Here is an 8,715-nt window from a genome sequence, read left to right on the forward strand (position 1 = left end):
ACACATGTTTTTAATTCAAAATCACTTCATATGGACTTGGGTGGGTTTTGAATTCATGTATTCAATTTGATCCACCATGACATACCGTAGTAACTTTTAACTAAACATAATACACCTTAACGTGACACCACTTAATCTACCAGGACACTCCTTAACCCACCGTTACACCCTTAACCCACCCTAACACCCTTTAATCCACCGGCACCCATTAACTTAACATCTGACCCTTCCTGACACCCCTTTACACACCATGAAAGTCGCCACACCTTGACCAACCCTATCACCCCTTGACCGACTCTGACACCCTTTGACCCATTATGATACCCTTAGCAAACCATGACACCCTTTGACTCACCATGGAACCCTCGACCCACCGTGACACCCCTTGACCCTTATCGGGGCACCCGAGAAGCAAAGATCCAAAATTAATCTGATATTGACGTAAATTTTGTTTAAGGGATCTGGAATGAGCGTTTTGAGCGTTTCGACAGTATTTTTTCTGGGACATGAGAGCACATCAGACATATCGAATTGCATTCTGAATACGAAGAATGTCCTTCTGATATCAAATAATTTTAATTTTTGAAATTCATGATATAATACAAATTTTATGACAAATTATTAAAATTTGATATTTTCACATTTTGATATATAACAGTCCTCGAAGTAAATTTTATAAATCTAATGATATATTCTTAAAGTGTATATAGCTGGGAGGAAAAGCCGACGATCAATTGAAAATTTTGACCTTTCATATTGAAGATATGGATTTTTTTCTCAGAAAGACCTATTTTTTTTTGGTGTTTTAGGAAAAAACATATCTTCAATACAAAAGGTCAACATTTTCAATTGATCGTCGGCTTTTCATCACACCTACATACACTTTAAGTATAAATCATCAGATTTATAAAGTTTACTTCGAGTACTGTTAAATTAAAATATCAATTTTTAATCATTTGCCATAAAATGTATATTACATTGTGAATTTCAAAAAATCAAAATTATTTGATATCAGAAGGACATTCTTCGTATTCAGAATGCAATTCGATATGTCTGATGTGCTCTAATGTCCCACAAGAAACTGTCCAAACGTTCATACCCCATCTCTTAAGTTGGAGTAATAAATAGATAACCCTCAATTAACAAATATAAATGGTCTTTTCATTACGTAATCTATATTCTCTCTACAAGAGGTATCCTCTACCCAGCTCCACTGTAAATACACTGTATCTTGCTTACTTAGGCGGTATTCCAAGGATTCATTCGTAGCTGTTTACGTGACTTATAATGCAACACGAGGTTCATAACCAACGTTCATTTATTTGATGGGCATTCGAGTTGGTCCGGACATATTGTGATGAAATAAAACTTGAGATTTATTTGGAGAGTTTTATTTCGTATGTGCAATATTTAATTTATCAATATGTTTCTTTTGTGCAAAAAGGTCAACCATGAATATAATAATAAATATATAAAGACAAAATAAAGAAGCTAAGGTCTGCTTGACTGCTTGTGTTCAACGACTTTCGATGCGATATTTTGTGCGATATTTTGATAGTGGACCACTCTTGACACCTGTCGTGTTTCGCTCATTAGTTGCTTTTAAGATACTTACAGGAAGAATATATAATGTTTAAATAAAGTTCAGTTGTACCATTGCAAAATACTTTTGATTTTCATGTGGGAAACCCTATATAAGAATTTGAACTTAAAGTTACCATCGCCATCAACAGTATCATCATCAATGACCATGATAGTTGCGCTGTCAATAATAGTCATTACTCCACTACCAATGATGATCTCAAAATGTTCTGGCAACTCCGGTGTATCATCATCTTTAATTTGAAGCGTAATCTTTTTCACCATCTCATCTTCGTCGAACACGACTTCATAATCTGTGAGGTGGGTGTAATCAGTTTCCGGTGAAGCGGTGAAAGATCTTGTCGAAACGGCTGGAAGAAAATTTTTCACTATCAGCAACATGGTTGTGTAATTATTGATAAAGCATTACTTTCACATAACAAACTGTCCCAATTTTAATATTCAGTTGTCATAACAGGCACAATTTGTTTTTCTAGAATGTCGGCCAGAATATCTCAATTTTCAATGCAGGGCATATGTGACCGTACACGGCGAATGAGTCGTAAATGCATCCCCCGGTCAATTTGGTTGTATCTCGTGTTTAGCAAATATACATCATAAGCTTTAAAATGGTATATTAGTTGACTTCAAACGAAATCCAGAAGCGGGGTTATGGTTTGTTGAACTTTGCTCCTTCAACGAAATGGTAGCTTTTTTCGTTTCTACATGTGTCTCTTTTTCCACATTGCTGGCAATAAATATCAATCAGTCATAATTGGCGGTCATTTCAAATCATACCCAAGTCAACGAGGTTCAAGAAAGTTCTCTCATTGTTAATAGTTGGTTATACATACCTATACAAAATACAATGCCTGGTAACCCACCACTTGAACAGGATTTAGCCAAAGCAAATAAAGACCAGAGCTATTAAAAAATCTATAGCCATCTAAGGTAGAAGCTTATTATCCTCTTCAACGACAGGATTATTGATTGGTGTTTGACTATCAAAATGGAATAGATGTCGCGCCAGCTAGAGGTACCTATGAATACGACCTTCATGCACATTTCACACTGTAACTCAGAATACAATTTAGGGAATTTACGGCTCATCCGTGCCGTACGGTCACATATAAGCTTACGACTCAAAATGTCTAAATATTTTTGTTTTGACTTGGTGTTTTTGTTAAAGAATTTATGGATATATTCCACTTAGAAACGCCTATTTTCATGATTTTGTATTGATGGTATTAAAGTTGTATCCATTCTCTATCACATAATAGAAAACCATTTTCACAAATTGCATTTTGCGTATAATATCGCTTTTAGTGCGTCGGTACAATTGACTAATAGCTATCTGTTTTATGGAATTTGAAATTAATACAACCCCTGCCTGCGGGACGTATCTTGTCACGTGAGCTCCATTAACCAATCACTGTTTACCAGCCAAATCTATTACTTTGCAAATTGATTTACTCTTGTCGATCGGCATCTTAAAAGAAACCTTGAAAAGAACATCAGGGAATCATATTTAAAGCAATAATAATTAAAGCAATAAACGTTATCAACTTAAAAGTTGTGGTGCATTGATTACCTTCATTAATTTTGCAAAAACACATTACATTGTCTGCAACCGAAACTGCACAACAATCTTGGGTTCGATCATCGCTTGGGATTTAGTGTCAACAATACAAACATCGCAATTGCCCATCGCTTTTAAAATGTGATACCCATATCAGGGGCGGATCCAGGAATTTTCAATAGAGGGGGCGCCGAGCCACCGCCACCGCCACCGCGGCTCGGCGCCCACACAAAGTCAGGCGCCACTCTGCAAAAATACACAGAGTCAGGCGCCGATCTGCACAAAATAGAGGGGGCGCGCGCCGCGTGCGCCCCCCTAAATCCGCCACTGCATATCGTAATCGAGAGTAGAATCAGCCGGGGTGCACAGGGCCACTGGACCATAATAGTGTACACATGCGATGCGTGACCAGTTGTTTAAAAAAAATACCCTCTAGAGAAATTTTGGTGTTTTCGTTAAAAATGTCCAATAGAAAATAAATTTCGCGCGAAATTTGACCCCTAAGGAGAACATGACCCCTAAAACAGGCTTACATGTTCAAAGACGATGTTTGAATGGCCCCTAAAATGCTGAACTCCGTATTCACAAAAATACACACATTTTTACGCGTTTTTTAAATTAATTTCTTTTTATTTGGTCACGAGTATGACACCAATATAGCTGCATGAGTGCTCTCTATGGAAATTCAGGTTCATTGGTTACTTACTGACAGGGATTCGTTGTGTGCTGGGTCCAATCTTGATAATCTTCACACATATCTCCCCTGTGTCTTCTGTTACTGTGTATGATTCACTACCAAGAGTGAACAATACTGGGTGACAAGAAAAATACGATCGACACGATAAGCGTTGTATTGATACGATTTACCAACAGCTATAAGTTATTTTACCATGTCTAGCGCCGAGAAAGACATCTCAGAAATCATCTTATTATAGCATTATATGCCCAAGTTGAACAACCCTATTGAAAGTATAGAGATATATAACTTTGAAATCTAGACTCATTAGATATGGCAAACTATACATTTTATGTTTTCTGTTGTCACAAACGATAATATGAGACTACTTCACTGCAATTATAGCATTTTGGAAGTTTGACCTCTGTACATTTTTTTTGGACATATAACCCTAACTAGGCATCTTGCAGATACATGAATATTGACCTTTTTAAAGCTTAGGAAAAACTTATTACAGCAATACTTAAAGGCGGGTTAAGACGGATCTACACACCCCTCGCTGTTACTTAAAGTAAAATCATTACATTAGTACGACTATGCAGATTTGATTGATTTTGATTTATTATTAATCCAAGTACAAATCACATAAAAAAGAGAATCAAACTACAATATTACAATAACAGTTTCAAAAAACAATATAAAGCCAACCTGGTCCCTGGAAGAGCCCCAAATAACGACAGAAATTATCGTTCATCCAGGTATTAAATGATTTATGAATTTGAGATTATAATCTGATCTACTAGACTTACGTTTTATTAGTGTCAAAAGACAAATGAGGTCAAAAATTTATCTAGTCGCCCGCTAACGAAGATCGAAAGGGACGCAGCATTCAGCATTGATTCTCTGCTCTCTCTAAGCGGTGAAATTCAACCCATTTTTTTTACCAACACCCTTTGTGTGCCGAAGGCTATCGATAAACCGACGGCCATTATGAGAGGGAGGCATTGGCCTCCGCCCCTTGGTTACACCAGTGGCGCCACAACCCCTAGCTACGCCACTGTTAGCTCAAAATGAATTGTGTACCATCGAGGAAAATCACCAGAATAGTTTAATTTTACAAAAATAATTCTTTCACGTGTTCCAATGCCAAGATGCGTAATACGGTGAAATATATATGTCAAGGTTTTATTGTTAGTTGTTATTTCAAATCAGGTAGAGTCAATACAGATTATAGTACTTGCAGAATAGCTATAGAGTCATTTAAAAATGAAGTAAAATTGAAATCATCTGCTCGATATTGAAAGCGCCCTGGAAAACTTATAAAACCCTATCAAAATACCACCGAAATAAAAGTCACAAAATGAATAACTTGTTCAAAATAGTTGATCATTTTTGATGTCCTTACCATCGTCATCTTCAATGAAGATCTTGGCTTCATTAGGCCAGCCAAGTTCAGCGCCCTCAACGTTTCGAATACCTATGCTGAAGCTTTCAATTGGCTCTATATCCTTATCCCTGTCATTGATAACCACGTGGAAAGTATAGTTACATTCGCCTTCCCCGAAGATTATATGACGGGTAAGTGGGTCGTAGTCATTATAATCGGCAACATCAGTCTCAATGTTACCATAGGCAGTACCATCGGAAGTGAATACCTCTGTTAACAGAAGATAATAACAAGCAGTTAGCAATCATCTCCAAAATATGTATTAACCAGTTTGGAGAATGACGTCATATATCGATGCAGAACAAATGCCTGTTAGCCAGTGACTGGCACGGCTGTATTTCGCGGGTTGTGTAACTTGTGTTTCTAGTGTCAAAGCAAGCAACATATTAATATTTGTGATTTGAGAGTAGCCCTTTAAAGCAAGCAAAATGGAATGGAATACTAGTATGTTGGCGATATATTGTTGACTTAATGACTATATTTATTTAACATTTCTTAAAAGTTTTAAGTTTCAAACTCTATTAAGAAAAAAGCGTCGTTAGAATTTCAAAATTGCGCGGATGGAAATGTTAATATTAATCCCCGTTTTCACAAATATCGGATTCGGGTTCTAGCGAGTAAATGTTTGTACTCGGACTCCCTGAAGTTTTACCATTCAAGTGTATGGGTAGGTAATGCTGCATGAACAATATGGCACAGTTCATGTGCATATGTGCATTAGAACAAATGACAGTGAAGCCTTTACGGTGCCAGGAACGCAAATGACATTGTAAATTCACATATCTCTAGAAAATGTAAATGTATGTTTCATTTGAGTCAGTTTCAAGACACGCTTTCATTATAATTATATGTATATTTTTTGTTAGACATGATTCGCTTGAAGACATGCAGTGGCAGTGTTGAAATATGAGGGGGGGGGGGCGTCGACGATCAGATTAAAGTCTTAATTTAGGTGCATTATCCATTATGATCAGATAAATTGCGATTTTCAAACGTACGTATCGAACGTACGTGAAATCTCTTCAAAATCATTCTGCTGTGACGGGATTTTGAATAGATTACACGTAGTTTCAATGCTACGTTTGGAAATCGCAATCTCTATTATTTGATTTTATGGGGACGTCAAATTTTGGGGAGAGTGTCAATTTCGCCCCAACCATATCCGGCTTCAGTGTAGACATGACAGTTGGGCATAAGTTATCTTTTCGGTAAATCCCAAAATCCTTTGCAGCATTAGAAATGCGCAGTAATGATGTTCGCTATGAGCACATCAGCGTGACGTCAACTGACGTCATCATGGGTCCAAACGCAAAGCCTTATGGGATTTACCGAAAGGGTGAATAATTGTCTTGGATTGTGTCTTCAACTAAGACACAATCTCAATATTTCTATATTTTGTTAATTATACTATTAATATTATTTGCCGCAGATGTGATGCAATAATCGGATTAATTACAAAAGAAATAGATTAATACAATTTTTGAATATATCGCACTGCGCTACAACGTTCACGCGGTACCTATGCATTGAACCATTATGTCAAAGAACAGGGATAAAGACCTGGATCGTAATTCTATTGAATGATAAGTATCTTTGAAAAGAGCTGTATTGTATTCAATCAATGATTGCAGAAATACACAGGTGATGAGTGCAACCTGCTTGTAGTACAGGGCGACATATTCAAAAATTGTATTCACCTATTGCTATGGTAATTAATCATGTTACATCATCACTTCTACGGCGAATTGAAGACATAATTATTTGCATAACGCATGTATATATTGGGCACGGTATCTAAAATGTGTTCGATCTATAGGGATCAGCCGGCGATGCCGCTTCGATACTTGATATTAATGACCTAAACTACTGACGAAGTATTGATAGTCGAGATCGAATGATCGCAGCAATTAGGAAGATAAACTGACCAAAACTTGCAACGTTTCCGATGTAGCCTTCCCTGATAACTGTTACTTCCACAGTTTTCTCGGATTCTGAGGCGGAATACGTTTCCAATCCAAACCTGACCTCCGCTGTGGAAAAACAAAGACATGGTATACATTAATACGAAAAAGAGCCAACAGTGAGGATCTACAAGAAAGAATAATGCATTAGATGATGAAGCCTGTTAAAGATGGGTGACCTGCCTCATTCCCTACTTTTTTGATCAAAATGGAGATTTTGGCATCAGAGGAAAGCTCATATGTGACCGTACAGCACAAATGAGCAGCCGTAAATGTCCTAAGTTGTATTCTGAGTTACAGTGTAAAATGTGCATGAAGGTCGTATTCATAGGTACCTCAATTTGGCGCGACATGTATCTCTTTTAAACCAATCAATAATCGTATTGTTGAAGAGGATAATAAGCTTCTACCTTAGATTTCTATAGAATTCTTAATGGTCTTTGTTTGCTTTAGCTAAATCCTGTTCAAGGGTGGGTTACAAAGTATTGTATTTTGTCTAGGTATGTGTAACCAACAATTAACAATGAGAGGACATTCATGAACCTCGTGGGGATGATTTGAAATGACGGCCAATTATGTCTGTTTGATATTTATTACCAGCAATGTGGAAAAAGAGACACATGTAGAAACGAAAAAAGCTACCATTTTGTTGAAGGAGCAAAGTTCAAGAAACCATAACCCCGCTTCTGGATATCGCTTATTATCCTCTTCAGCAATAGATTGATTATTGATTGGTTTAAACAGTGTTTGATAACACACTTGTCGCACCGAATTGAATACGACCTTCACGCACATTTTACACTGTAACTCAGAATACAATTTGCCGAGTTTACGGCTCATTCGTAGTGTCCAATCACATATTTATACCAATACTCACAAATAACTGGTTCAATGACAACAACAGCGCATTTGACACCGGTAATAACTCCCTTGGACGGATTATCCAGACACACCTTGAATTGTACCGGTGTTTTCCTATTACAGCGTTTGTATTTTTTTATGTCAATGGTGACCGTGTTGCTTTTGTCTCCAGGAGCAAAATTGATTGTCGCGTTTTCTAACGGAATATAATCTCGATCACTTATTGCTGTACCATCTTCGGTTCTCACATCTGCAAAGAAGTACAGCATTTGATTAAACGTTAGAGTGAGTGGTATGGTAGGGTCATATATTATCAGTCTGTGCCATTTAAAAGGGTATTTCGCGATCCACAGCCTCATCCCCCTACTTTTCTCAAAAAAAAGTTGAGATTTTTATACCGCTGGAAACCTCTGGCTACATAATGTTTATGTATCAAAAATTTCTTGCAGATTACTTCGTTTAGCAAAAATATCGTCAAAACTTGAATTTCGTTCTGGTATACCAGAACAAAATTACACACAGTGGCCTTATGGAGAAGTGTACACATAATCATGCATAACTCGCCAACGCAAAATCGGAAACAACCGAAATTTTGGGAATAAGCTTCTAC

At 37.1% G+C, this 8,715-nt stretch overlaps 1 long non-coding RNA gene across 1 annotated transcript; it reads right to left on the reverse strand.

Moving 5' to 3' along the window:
• Nucleotides 1-1,875: 1,875 nt before the first annotated feature.
• LOC140172227 (uncharacterized) lies at nt 1,876-5,452 on the reverse strand. Its single transcript, XR_011861708.1, has 3 exons — nt 5,242-5,452; nt 3,867-3,971; nt 1,876-1,952 (listed from the first exon to the last, which is right to left on the reverse strand). It is a non-coding gene; the product is annotated as an uncharacterized lncRNA (long non-coding RNA).
• Nucleotides 5,453-8,715: the final 3,263 nt, after the last annotated feature.

Source organism: Amphiura filiformis, chromosome 15 (genome assembly GCF_039555335.1).
Source record: "Amphiura filiformis chromosome 15, Afil_fr2py, whole genome shotgun sequence".
Lineage (NCBI taxonomy): Eukaryota > Metazoa > Echinodermata > Ophiuroidea > Amphilepidida > Amphiuridae > Amphiura > Amphiura filiformis.